Genomic DNA, 14,970 nt, shown 5'->3' with positions numbered 1-14,970 from the left:
TCAGTTCATTTTGTTTATTAGATTCCACATATAAGTGAGATCATGTGATACTTATCTTTCTCTGACTGGCTTATTTCACTTAGCATAATACTTCCCTTGAAGCATGCAATAGACTGACGGATTTCTGAGGAAGCGGGGGGGGGGGGGGGGGGGGGTGGGCGACAGGAAGAGATTAACCAATGAACAGACAGTTGTTCAGAGAACACCTGGGGAGGGGACAGAGTGGGGTAGAGGGAGTCAATGGGGGAGGGAGTAAAGGGGGACATTGTAATACTTTCAACAATAAAGATAAATTTTTAAAAATTTAAAAAAAATAAAACAGTGATAACACCAAATGCTGGCAATAATCTATAATAATAAAAGCATAACATGCTAATTAGACCGGACGTCCGTCCGGACAAAGCCAGGGCTGCGAGGGAAGCCCGGGTCCCGGGTGCCAGAGGGAAGCCATTGCCAGCAGCCGGGGGGAAGGAAGGCCTACTCTTGCATGAATTTCCTGCATCGGGCCTCTAGTAATAATAATAATAACAATAATAATAAGAAGAAGAAAATGTTTAGCACTTTGATTATCAGCTTATATGTCACCCTTTATTCATATGATTAATCAGACATTGGGGTTATTGGTTTTTTTTTTGTAGCTCTCTTGGACTGCAATATAGTCAAAGATGTGTAGAATATGGGCTTGCAGGGTTTGCCAAATTCTGTGCCTTCTAAAGGAAAATAATAGTTCCACTCAACCTTCTACTTAACTCCTGGAGACAAGTAGACCAATTCAAATTTCTACTCTTCTAACAGTGCAGCCTTGTTGACATTACTTATCCTCATAGTTATCTAGAGTCTTCATTTTAAAAAATCTTTTCTCATAGGGTTATTGTGAAGATTAAATGAATTAATTCTGTGAAAGAATCTGGCACAGTGCTTAGTACATAATTGTTCCCCAGTATATGTGGCTTCCCGAGGGTGACCAACCTGTCCCTGTTTGTCCAGGACTTTCCCACTTTTAGCAATGCAAGTCCCACATGTCCTTTGAAGTGTGGTCAAGTTTTACTTTATAGGTTAGACTTTAAAATGGATCTGAATAAAGTTCCTTAGGTTGTATATGTTTGTTAGTTTCGTGGCATTATGAGGTTGCATTATTTAGTTGCTTTGTTGATTGAACCAACCAGACCCTTCATTTATTGGTTGACCTAATCTGGGTAGGGAGCCTTATGAGTTACTTGGTAAAGATTGAAAGTGACGATTTTGATCTTTACCCCTATGGATGGGTTCTAACTACTTTAAGGAACTATAGATCATATTCACAAGCCTAGAAACTTTAGAATGAGCTCTTGATATTAAAATATTTTATCATGTAAAGCCAGTTTTTTTAGATTCAAGATCTTTCCCTTTAGATACAATTTACAAAATGATTGTTTGTAAACTATTATAATTTTCCACCTCTATTTAAATATGTATTTAAATATTTGAATAACTATTCTAATGTCAGCTTAATGCATTTAACAAGCGAAGCTACCTTGTTTTCTAATGAGACAATAAATTACAATTGATTTGTTTACATTTCTTCTTTGTTTCTAATTTTTGCTCCATCTTCCCTGCCTTCAACTCTAAGTTTTCTTTTTTAATTAAAAAAAATCAAATAGAAAACAAATACCTGGTGTTTTTGTCAATGTCATGGCCTTATGTCAAGATGTTGAAAGGTATCTCTCCAAATTATTGTTCTGCTATAGTTACTTCTTTCAAAGAAGGCCTCTTGTATAGCTATTTGTTGAATTGTGTACCTACTGAATTAGTCAAAGCTCTAGCTAAAACCTTTTTTTTTTCTTTACCTCTCCCCTCCCCCCAAACTTGCTTTTGTTATGTATTGGCTTGCTAATCCTTGTGTTGAGCAGTATCAGACATCACCTTTCTTGGGGGCAGTTAGTCCACTCTTCCGCTTTCTTTGTCCAAGGGCTCCCTTAATAGGAGAAGTCAACAGGGAGGACAAAAAGGATTGAAAGTTGTATTTAATCAGGGTCAGAGAGGTGGTGTTCAGAGTGACGGGCCCACAGGCAGGCTGGCCTTTTATGCTTGCCGACGCAGATGGTCCCAGAGCATTCAGCTAAGTGAAGAGAAAGCTGCCCAGTGAAAGCTATTGTAGGGTAGCATCGTTACAGTTGAGAAAGGTTGCCAGGGGTAACTAGAGAGTATCACCAGTATCGTGTGATCACTAGTCTGTGCCATTGAAAATCTTAGACTGAGGATTGTATTGGGTCCCTTGGCATCTTGATGTTCATATGTAAGCAGTATTAGCTTACATTAGTGTTTGTAATTTAATTTTTCTTTCTCCCTTTGTTCTTGTCTTGCCTTTTTTAGTACATAAAACATAGATTTCAACAAAACATATGCTTGTAAAAGCATATGGTATTTAATAATATGTATATTATAATTTAGTATAAACTATACCAAATAGTTTAAATTTTTGCAAGTAAATTGGATTTATGGAAATAGGATCTAATATTCTCATTTGAAGAGCTTTAAGTTGATTTTCCATTGCTCTCAAACTGCCCCACTATATCCAAGATGAATCAGTGTTATTTTTTTCTTTTCTCTATGTGGTTTTAAGTAACTTATAAAAGAATATGTTGAAGTATTTATCTGAAAACAGGAGCTATAACCTTGAGTGAAAAGTTGTAACCAAGAGTTTCCAAATATTTATGAAATCTATCTTTAATTTTTTGCCAAAGGCAAAAGTTAAATTATTCATCCCAAGTGAGCCAGAGCGAAGTAGCGTAACAATCATTGGTCTTAATTTAATATACTCTGAATATAATTTTAATAGCCAATTTTAGAATTTTTAAAATTGTACCCTTGTCATTGGAATATTTTAAAGAAATTACTTATAGTTACATACAGAATGTAAAACCAGTAGTCTTCTGCATTCACTAGAGGAAAATGCATAGAGATTTATTTATATTTAGTGAAATTTAAAGTGTACCTAAAATTCAAGATGAAGTGGTAATATAGCCTTGCAAATAATTGTTTTAACTTAAATTACTAATCAACCCAAGTTAAGTTGGCCTTATTTTAGCCAGAGCTGATTTTGGCTTAAAAACTCTACCTACCTGTTGATGTAACATTGAGTGAACACAAACCTAATATCATATTGTAATATGAACATATTACAGTGTTTGAGAGCTAATAGTCGTCAATAGAAGTATTGTGTATAAAAGGTAACATTGTTTTTAATTAGTCTGTTACAAGTGAAGTCAGACTTACAGAAAAATCATTGGTATTAGTGTGAGCTTTTTCATCTTAAAATATGGCTGAGTCATTTTGTGACAATTTATAGTCACTTCCATAATTATGTAAAAGCATTTGTCACACAAAAAATGAGTGAATCTGGTGAAATTTAGAACAAGCATGCTGTTGTCCATGTAATAGTATTCCAGGAAGTCTACACATGGGTGACAGAGCACTTTACTGGTAATTTCAACTTTTATATTCTTAAAAATCAACAGGTAATGTGATTTCCCTTTATTTCCTGAAAATCAAATAAAGATTAACAACTAGTTTGTGCTATCCTTTTATTACCATAGTTCTTTTTTTAAATGAGTCTATTGAAAAAAAATGTCTCTTAGTTTGTGTCACCTTTAGTAGAGGCTGGTTTTCCAGGATTTATGAATGAAGATGGCAGTGTTGAAGAAAATTTAATTACATTGCTTCTTTAATGATCCTTGGTGACTCAAAGACATTAATGTTATTGCAGTTTATGGCCATTCATTATTTTTATTCTGTTGATCAATTTTTTCTTCTTTATATACATGACATAAATTTGTCTAACCGAGGTGAATTGAATGAGCTTGAAGAATAAAAGAGAACGAATTTTAAATTTACATTGCATGTATTTTCATTTAAATTGATCATGTAATGTGAACATCTATATAGTGGGACTAGGGGGATTGACATTAAAGATTTACATTAAACTCCAACAGAGATTTCTTATCACTTTGGTCTTTAAATCATGGCAGATGACATGAATATGAAAGGAAATATAAAATAACTATCTATTGGTAATCATCTCAGCAAAGATTAAAAACAAAATTGCTTTTAAGATTCACAGGTATAGCTGTAAATCTCTTACTTCCTTGATATAGCTTAAAGTTGTCTTTTTAAAAGCAAACTGTTGTGCTCGCTTCGGCAGCACATATACTAAAATTGGAACGATACAGAGAAGATTAGCATGGCCCCTGCACAAGGATGACACGCAAATTCGTGAAGCGTTCCATATTTTTAAAAAAATAAATAAAATAAAAGCAAACTGTTTATGAAGTTAAACTGTTCTATCAACAAACATTTTAAAAAGTGTAAATTGAGTTATTATATGTCCACTTACATTTTTTTACTGGAAATCAGGAGCCAGAAAACTAATTTAGATTTTGCTGATTTTTAAAATGTTGCTAAAATGTTAGTCAAAGCCTCTTTTTTATTCTTTTATTATGTTAGTAATAGTAATACAGGTTGGGGCAAAAGTAGGTTTATAGTTGTGAGTATGTGAAACAGAATTTATTTTTGTATTATTATTAATTACTAGAGGCCCGGTGCACAGATTTGTGCACCAGTGGGATCCCTCAGTGTGGCCTGCAGGGACAGGGCCAAAACCGGCAGTCCAACACCGCCTGCCACTCCTACTCATCCTGATCCCACTGCACCTGCCGCCACTGCTCAGTAGGCTCACTGCTGTTCTGCTGTGGTCTCTGGGCTGTGGCGGCCAGCTGTGAGCCCTGCTTCTGGCGCCCCTCAGTCAGCTGAGCGGCACTCCTGCTGTGGGAGCGCACTGACCACCAGGGGGGTAGCTCCTGCGTTGAGCATCTGCCCCTTGCTGGTCAGTGCACGTCATAGCAACCAGTCGACTGGTCGCTTAGGCTTTTATATATATAGATTGTATTATTTTCCATACAAACAACTGTAGACCTACTTTTGCCCCACCCTGTATATGAGTGTTATTAATGATTGGAATATATATCAGAATCCATTAATAATGGTGGTGTGAATAGAAGGTCTGTCTCTGTATTTTAGATATATGGGAGTAGAAAAAGAGTTGTCCTTAATGCGAAATTACTGCTTTTGTGGTCAAGTTACAAAGAATTGTGAAATTTTAAAGTGCTGTTAACCTTTTGTTTTGTTTTAACATTTTCTGGGGAAATTCAGAAGACTGGATTTTGAGGATCCCAGGTTCATTATTATGAATATCAATTGTTTTTTTTAAAGGGGAGAGGAAAGAAGGAATGATCATGACTAGAGAGTTTTAAATGATAGAATCTAAGAAAAAGCACTTAAAGGAGCCAAAGGTTTGGCTTTAAGCCCACTAATATGTGCGTTTATTACTAATATGGTAATATCTCTATCTAAAGAATTATATACTTGAGTCCTGGCTGAGCAGCTCAGTTGGTTAAAGCATCATCCCTATGTGCCAAGGTTGTGGGTTTGATCCCTAGTGAGGGTGCATATAAGAATCAACCAATGAATGCATAAATAAGTGGAACAACAAATCGATGTTTCTCTCTCTCTCTCTCTCTCTCTCTCACTCATCCTCTCCCCTCTCCCCCTCTCTAAAATCAATCAATCAATAAAATATATTTTAAAAAGAATTATTATATACTTGAAATTAGATAAAGGACTTGAAAGTACTGCTGAACTGTAGTATACAAATGAATGATGGTTCTAATAATCACCAAGACTGCTGGCATTGTTGCTACTGCTGCTACCCTGTAACTAGTGTTTGCTGATATGTTTATAGTTTGATATTTGCCAACATTGGGCATTAGAATTCAGCCACATCAGGAAAATAATTAAATAGATATTAATGGATGAGCATGATAGTGCTCTGCTCTGCTCTTTGGGAATCCATATTGGTTACAGAGGTATATTTAGCTCTTGGACTTGATTCATTTCAAGTGGGATTAGATGACACATGGTAGGTGTTATAATGCAAGAAATGTAAGACTTAATGAGTGAGCTTCTTAGCTTAGCTAAATATTCTTAGCTAAATATTCTTAGCAGTGATGTGGGAAAGATCCTGAGATCTTTGTAAAATTGTAAATTAATATACATCACTGTACCATGTATTTCCTTATATTTTCTTATTTTATTCCATATAACACATATTTTCTTCCAACAAATAATTTTAATTCACCTGTTCATATAGACTCTAGCAGGTAACGTTTTAGTAAGGGCAGTGTGTTTATTTTGTTTTGTTTTGTTTTTACAAAGAAACAATACTTTTATCATTTACATGATGAAACCATGATGACATGCCAGTACTGATTAAGTTTACTCAATTGCTTCCATACAGCAGCCTTGCTGGTCATGGCATTCAGATTCATGAATCAGCAGAATTTACAAATTATTGTAGGTCATAGGTCTTTGTTTTTCTTCCCAAATTTAAAAAACATCAAGTGCCTATTGGCTTTATCTACCTCTTTCTTTATATTAGCCAATGATCTACAGTAGTTGTTCCCAAAGTGTGGGTTGTGTAGCTCTGGGAGTCACAGTCCTTTCAGAGGGTCTTTGAGGTGAAATCTATATTCATAACAATACTAAGAAGTTATTTGCATTTTTTACTATGTTGACATTTGCACTGATGGTGTAAAAGCAGCGATGAGTAAAATTGCTGGCTCCTTAGCACAAATCAAGGCAATTGCACCAAACCATAATGATATTATATTCTTCATTTCTGCACACCCACAGGTTTTTTTTAAAAGGCTAGTTTCACTTAAAAATGTTCTTGATGAATGAATAAAAAGAATTAATTTTATTAAATCTGAATGCTTCAATACATGTCTTTTAAATATTCTGTATGATGAAATGGGAAGTGCACACATAGTATAACTCAGTGAACCAGTATTTTCCACATGACCAATACATGATGTTATAAAATCATACATGGATGAAAAATCCATTCAAGGTGCAAGATAGGTCAATTTCAGATTTCACATTGTAACTAATTTTTAAGAAACTACTACTTGTTAAGTTTGGTGTAGTATTAAAGAACAATATCCACAGTTATCTTAAATAATTGTTGAAATTCAGTTCCCTTTCCAACTGCATATCTGTGTGAGGCCAGATTATCTTCATTTTCTTCAACCAAAACAGCATATCACCATCAAACTGAAAATAGAACTAGATATGAGAATCCAGCCATTTTCTGTTAAATCCTGTCTTATAATTATCAGTTTATATGTGAATCTCTTCCACTATTGTTTAAGCCTTCAATGGCTTAATTATTATTTTTTTAAAATATGTTTTTAAAAATTTATTTTAGAAAGAGAAACATCAATGTGAGTGAAAACATTGATTGGTTGCCTCACGTATGCACCACAACCAAGGACTGAACCTGTATCCTGGGCATGTGTCCTGACCGGAACTTAACTGATGACCTTTCCACACGCGCTTGGGCTGACACTCAACCAACAGAGCCACACTGACCAGGGTGGCTTAAGTATTTTTTAATGCTTATCAAGTTATACTTTCATATAGCTTCAAAAAGTCAGTGGTTTCCAGATTTTGTTGTGAAGGACAGCATTCTGTCATCACTTACCACCACTGCCATTTCACCTTTGCCCAAAGTCAATACGATCAATTATTTTAGCTGATTCTTTTGTGTGTTTTTTTTTTTTACCTCTGGTCCTCTTAGTTACATTCTTGTAATTCTTGACTTTCCAGTTTTAGAAATTTCTATAGACTTCTCATTATAGAAGATGGGATTTATCTTTACCTCGTTCTGTTCTCACTCCATGCAGGCACTCTTTCCATCTTCCCTATATAATTACATTGTCCTTTAGGTTAGATTAGAGTCAATGTTTTACATTATTATGACTACATAAATGTTATTGAATAGCTGAATCTCTAGGTAAAATCATGAATTTCCTTTACTGTATTTTCCTACCTTCCCCCACCCCACATTTTTGCCTTGTTTTTGTTGTTGTTTACTTAGTTTTCCATGTGCTTATCCCTAAACTCAAAATTCTTTTTAAATTCTCTAAATCTTCTCCCAGGGTGCTCACACACTTGGAGGTTTTCGTCAGTTTTTTATCTTTCTGGAGGAATTCTGACTGCTTCATCCTGGTCTGGTTGCCCTATATACCAGCTCGTGCCCACTCTCATTCTAGAATGTCTCTTTACTATCATCCTAGGAATTCCTTTTGCTTTTATCCTGTGGTGGAGCTTCTGTTCCTATATCCCATTTCATCTTCTTCCTTAGTTTGTGTACTCATTTTGAAAGTGTTCATCTCCAATAATGTCCCAAGAAAGGATGCATAAAGGTAGAACTCTTAAGTTGAAACTGAGAGCATTGCTCCATTGCTTGCTAATTTCCAGCCTTGAGATGCCTTAAGTTATTCTGATTTCTGATCCTTTGAATGTGACGTGCTTTTTCTTTTTAAATCTCTGGAAGTATATAAGATTCTCTTTGGATTTCTTTTCACCTACTATGTAGGGTGCTGCTAGATCCTTTCAACCTGGAAATACATGTCTTTCCTTTCTGGGAAATGGTTTCTAATTTTTTTTTCTAGGGAGGGAAGGAGGGAGGAACAGACAGACATCAAAGTGAGAGTAAAACATTGATCAGCTGCCTCCTGCATGCCCCCTACCAGGGATTGAGCCCAAAACCCAGGCATTGTGCTCTGACTGGGAGTCAGACTTGCCATGCTTTGGTGCAGGTGATGAGTTACACCGGCCAGGGCCCTAACTATTTTTTTCAGGATGTTCTCCCCTTCTTTTTCTTTGTTCTCTCTTTCTAGAACATCTGTTTTTTATATATTGGACCTCCTGAATTGGTGCTCTAATTTTTTTTTTACTTTTGCTCTGCTTTGTGGGAGAGTTCCTCAACTTTATTTTCCCATACATCGATTGAATTTTTCCTCTTTGCTGTTGTGTTTTTTATTTTCTAAGGATGAGTGATTATGTTTATGTGCCTGCTTGTCTGTCTCTCTGTTATCTGTGTGTTTTTGTGTCTGTGTGTTGGGAGAAAATTTAATGAAAAATATTTTGGGTTAATTTAATGAGAAGTATATAGAAAACTAAGTTTAAGAAAAAAACAGCAACTTGGAGGACTTATAACTTATGGTTACAATATTTTCTATTGGAGAATATTCTTTATACTTTTATTTTAATTTCCTTATCTCTAAATAGTATGTTTCATCCAAGTTGCCTCTTCTGTTTTTTTGTTTCAGTTGGCCTTAGCTTTCATTTCAGGTATTTATCAAATATTTGATAATTCTTAGTTGTTTGCTTATGATTAAAAGTGGGAAACTTAACAGATTAAATACCTAGAGCATGTTTTGGATGTTTATTACTTCATTTAGGGAAATTTAGCTGATTTTCTTCTCTGGGAAAACCCCTATGTGAACATATTTAGGACTTACTTTTAGGTTAGTTAGAATTCTTGGAAAAGAGAAAAAGTATTAGATCATCTGCCTCAAGAGTTTGGTTGACAGTGTTCTAAGAGCCAAGTTGGGGAAGAGTGATGCGGCGGGTCTCAGAATCCGTTGAGTATATGTTCACTTAATCTTTGTGTTTCCGTTTGTTATCCCCGCCACAATTCAGAAACCTTTTTTACTTATTACCTCCAGAAAGTAAACTTGTAGTCATTTGCTGAGGTACAGATAAGATAATTGCAAAGTGTAGGAAGAGGACTTTGGAGACATTTGACTCTTTAAACTCCTTTACTGTCATTATTAGAAGAGTTTGGGGAAGGAGCAGCTATGCATGCATGTGTTAGTCCTGCATCTTTATCTGGTGTCCTTAGACTTCATCTATAAGCCTCCGCAAAACTTAGTATGGTACCAGCACATGGTAGGTAATAAATGTTTGAATGAATGGTGGGACTAGCTGTGTCCTCAAGGCTAAACGAGATATTGATTCATTGCTAAATCTCACGGTGCTATTGAAACGAGTCTTTATGGAACCTCCCTTGTAGGAAAGTTTGTTGCGTGTACATAAATATAAACTTCAGTAGAAAGTCAAAGTAATAAAAGACTATTTCTTGACCAGAAAAATCAAGTAAGACATCCTAAGGGAGGTGTCATTTGGCTGAGTTCCACCTTACAAGATGGACAGAAATTTGTTAGGTTAGCAATTAGATGCAAGACTGAAGTATAGAGCAGTGTTGGAACAGTAGGAGATAATGGTTTCAAGTATAGATTAAAACCTAATTTGAGGAGGTTGGGTTGTTGGTCCTAAAATTTAAGCTTAGGAGCTTTATTTATCTTTTAGGCAGTATATATAAAAGGTCTTAGATGAGAAATTGATCTGTGGAAAGTTTTATTGCAAATTGGAATACTCATAAGACTAGATAGCATGATATAATGGAGGATGTTATGCAATCAGACCCCCTCTCGATAGCTTGAGCAGTTTGTTTTCATTTTGATTATGACCAGTGTGCTTTACTTCTCTGTTCCTCAATTTCTTTAGTTGCAAAATAGGATGATTTTTCCATCAGAATCTCCTCTACTGGTTTTTCAAGAGCTTATGAGTTTCAGATGATAAAGATACTGTGTAGTAAGACTTCTCTTTGAGGTAGGTACATTAGGAGGAAAATCTTTACAGCAGTTCTCAACCTGTGGGTCGTGACCCCTTTCACAGGGGTCGCCTAAGACCATCGGAAAACACATATATAATTACATATTGTTTTTTAAAAAATATATTTTATTGATTTTTTACAGAGAGGAAGGGAGAGAGATAGAGAGTTAGAAACATCGATGAGAGAGAAACATCGATCAGCTGCCTCATGCACATCTCCCACTGGGGATGTGCCCGCAACCCAGGTACATGCCCTTGACCGGAATCGAACCTGGGACCTTTCAGTCCGCAGGCCGACACTCTATCCACTGAGCCAAACCGGTTTCGGCACATACTGTTTTTGTGACTAATCACTATGCTTTAATTATGTTCAATTTGTAACAATGAAATTGGGGGTCACCACAACATGAGGAACTGTATTTTAGGGTCACGGCATTAGGAAGGTTGAGAACCACTGGTTTAGGATGATCACAGTGAATATGGGATTAAGTTACAGAATTGAGAGTCAAAACAAAGGAGATCTAATAAGACTTATGTAATGACTGATTGAATTTAGGGAATAAAAGGATATTGTTCAATAAATTGGAGGGATAGGGGAGAAAAATGTAAAATGGGTAAAATCCTGGTCTTTGAGATCAAGATTACAGGTTTGGGAATCACAGCATAGAAGGTAGAATAGAGCAAGGTGGCCAGAGATACAGTCAGGACAATGCTAGTAGGGAGAGGCATAGATAACTGTTAAGGTTGCCCTTCAGAAGCAGGAGAGGTTTGCAAAACAACAGCCAAGCATTGAGAAGAACTATTGAATTAGCCTCCCTAAGGTGGGGCTGGTTACCTATTTTGTGGGACTCAATACAAAATGAAAATACAGGGTCCTCATTAAAAAGCAGGAAGAGCCCTAACTGGTTTGGCTCAGTGGATAGAGCGTCGGCCTGCGGACTGAAGGGCCCCAGGTTCGATTCCGGTCAAAGGCATGTACCTTGGTTGCGGGCACATCCCCAGTAGGTGGTGTGCAGGACGCAACTGATCGATGTTTCTCTCTCATTGATGTTTCTAACTCTCTGTCCCTCTCCCTTCTCTGTAAAATATCAATAAAATATATTTTGGGAAAAAAAAGGCAGGAAGAAAGTGCAGTTAAAGGTACTAACCTTTAATAATTTTTTATTTAAAAATATGTTCTTATAAAGCATAATAGAGGTAATAGCAATGCACAAGTAGCAACATAAAGCTACAAATTATAAAAAATATTTGGGGGTTATGATTTTATATAAAAGTAGAAATTATAATACTTTATCAGTGTGACATTTTGATTTATCATTTGATTTTTTTCATCTGCTTTTCTGTCATTTCTTAGGTCAAAATTTATACTTTTAACAACTTCATTTGTTTTTAAAGATTTTTTATTGATTTATAGAAAGAGAGGAAGGGAGAGAGAGAAACATCGATGTGAGAGCAAGACAACAATCAGCTGCCTCCTGCACGCCCCCTACTAGAGATTAAGCCCCCAACTCGAGCATGTACTCTGGGAATCAAACGGGCATCCTTTCAGTTCACGGAACAATGCCCAACCAACTGAGTCACACTGGCCAGGACTAGCAACTTAATTTTTAATGGATATAATTGAAAATAATGTAAGTCAGTCTTGGCAAATGCCAGATTGTAAATAATTTTTTTTAACAATTTTTAACTTTAAGAAGGGTCTTTCTGATGATGCAGTTGTAACTGGAGCTGTTAAGAACTTTTTATAGGCTAAGCTTTGATAACATTAGGATACATTTCTGATTATTTTCGAATATAAACTTGGGAACATCTAGAGCTGATGACTTATAGAACAATTTTTCTAAAAGTTTTGTGTGGATTTAATTTTAAGTGCAGTTTTAAACTATGGCATTTAAATATTTTCTCTGCCATTTCTTATAACTTGTAGAGGATGTACAGGAAACCAAAGTGGTTTTATGACTGGTATATAATTCAAAATGCCTGGTTATGCATTCTATCGCTACATCTTCAATTATAAGGAAAAATTAATTTAAAAATTGTCTTCCTCATTAATAATTGGTTCATCCAAAGCTTCATATGAAAATAGTGTTCTTTTTCATCAAATGTCACAATCTCTAATTCTTTTTCTAAGCCTGTGGGTATTGCTTTGCGATGTTACGTTGGTTTTCAAACTTCAGGTTCTAAATTCTTTTAAAAATTCCAGTAACTCCTTAACATGCTAATGCCATGTTATGCTTTTACTTTTGTAATAATTTGCTGACCAAGTTCACTGTCTGAGCACTGGCACACCCTGTCCTGGCTCTCAGGCTAAAGAGGTAATATTTGTGTATATGCTACTGGGACAGGTTCCAGGGACAGGTAGCTGTTCCCATGCAGAGAGCCCCTCCTTTTTCCTGTGACCACTGCCACTATTGCCAGTACCCGTGTGGGCTCAGTCCTGGCTGACCCTTGAGTGCTCTGTGGTACCCCAGGCTGCCCCAGTTGTGCACATTTCAGTTGGGCAGCCAAGGCCAACTGCTTGGTGCATACACAGACCCTTGGCATATTTCCTTTGCTGGTGTTTCACTTTCCCATTGGCCTTCACTTACTGAAAGTTCAAAAATAAAGAGTTCCAAAATGGCAACAATGGAGTATTAAATCAAGCCCCTTGTGCAGCTGTCAGGTTGCATACCCAATAAACTGTCCCTGTCTAATTTTATGAAAAAGTTTGCTGCCAAACTGCCTTTAAATTGAGCTGTTCAGTGCTTCCCCAAGATGAACTATTTGGGGCCTTTACAGTCTTTAGGGACAGAGATCTGATAGTTTCCATGCATGTGTTGGCTGACTTTGCTTCTCTAGGGGGCTTCTGGAAGCTAAACTCCTTAGCAGCCAGAACTGTAACTATGAATCAAGCTGGGGTTCCAAGAAGCAGGCCTTTGCAATGGAGCTCAGACTAATTAATTACACCATCATTTATTTGCTGTGTTTTATTATTTACCTTTCTTTTAATACCATTTGAACTTTATTATTGTTGATTTCCTTTTTTTGGTTAAAGGGAAGGGGGCTATGGATTATTATTTACATCTGACCCCTGGTGACTTGATAAATTATGTGTTCATACATAACCTACTGGTCCTCAGTGCTTAGAAACCACAGTTTTGGCATTTGCTGAAACTAATTTTCCCCCTTAATCTTGTACCCATCTGAGAGAGAGTTTTAAAGAAGAAAATTAAGAAAAATGTGCCCTATAGCCCCATTTTTTTTTCTTCTTTAAAACTGCAATAGTGTTTTTAGAGGAAGTTTCTCTAAATGCTTTTAAAATTTTTTGTTAGATGGACTGAAGTTGAAATCATCAGTGTATATGAAAGGTAAAGAAGTCAAAGTCAACACACAGACCCCAGTTTATACTCTGCTGCTTCTTTGCTTCCCATAATACACTTTCTATCGTGTAAAACGGTATCTTCAGTGAACTAGGATTGCAGCTACTGCTTGTTCCTCCTTTTATTCCCATATATTTGGCCAAAGATACTTATATTCTAACTTTCTAATTAAGGTGCCACAGCCATGGCTATAACAGGAATAAGTTGCAGGTGAGCGACATATTGAGTCCCCCTCTTCTCAGGGTGATACAGAGGGTGGCCCGGCCGGACCTGGGACATTCAGATTTTTGGGGCAGGCTGTGTCTGACTTAAAGTGCCCTTGTCCATTTACCCTAATGTGCTGTATAAGCATCATTTTCTTCGGACACCATGACACAAAAAAGCCTTAGAAATACTGCCTTTAAACCTCAAATCAGAAACTCACAAGGAAATAAAATTCTGTATTTAAACAATTACTTTTTAACTACTTATGTACTCAATATGTCTTTGTTCTTTTTCATTATATCTCCTAATTTTATTTTAGGTAAATAGCAGCAACTACTGTACTGATAAAAATAAATATTAAAAGGTTTATAGTCACCCTGGTAAGTACGGCTCAGTTGGTTGGCGTGTTGTCCTGTACACCAAAAGGTTGTGGATTTGGTTCCCTGAGGGCACATATCCAGGTTGCAGGTTCAATCCCTGGTTGGGGTATGTAAAAGAGGCAACTGATCTCTGTTTCACTCTCGCATCGATGATTCTCCCTCTCTCTTCCTTTCTCTCTAAAATCAATAAAAGCATGTCCTCAGGTGAGGATTAAAAATAAGACTTATAGTCTATTTTCTTCCAATTGTTATGTTATGTTATATTGGCTATAATTCTTGATAAAGAAATTACCATGCTCTCTGTGCTCAGATTGTGTCATCTTCATACTCTTTGAATGGAACTATGCCAGTTTATACAGTCTTCTAACATTAGAAAAGTTTCAACTGTTTATCATACTTTCGATTGAAAACAAGGCAGGTCTAAATGATCATTGAGGTCCTTTTTTTGACAATACAAATCTTCAAGTTTA

At 36.2% G+C, this 14,970-nt stretch overlaps 1 protein-coding gene and 1 non-coding gene across 3 annotated transcripts in view; both read left to right on the top strand.

Annotated features, from left to right (window-relative positions):
* Positions 1-14,970, top strand: part of ZCCHC7 (zinc finger CCHC-type containing 7) — a 204,750-nt gene that overhangs the window by 110,185 nt on the left and 79,595 nt on the right. The window lies entirely within an intron of this gene.
* Positions 4,165-4,271, top strand: LOC139021370 (U6 spliceosomal RNA). Its single transcript, XR_011473476.1, has one exon. It is a non-coding gene; the product is annotated as a U6 spliceosomal RNA (small nuclear RNA).

This window comes from Myotis yumanensis, unplaced genomic scaffold (assembly GCF_028538775.1).
Source record: "Myotis yumanensis isolate MYYU_CA2020_CCGP unplaced genomic scaffold, mMyoYum1.0.hap1 SCAF_12, whole genome shotgun sequence".
NCBI classification, from domain to species: Eukaryota; Metazoa; Chordata; class Mammalia; order Chiroptera; family Vespertilionidae; genus Myotis; species Myotis yumanensis.
This window is presented reverse-complemented; position numbering and strand designations above follow the sequence as displayed.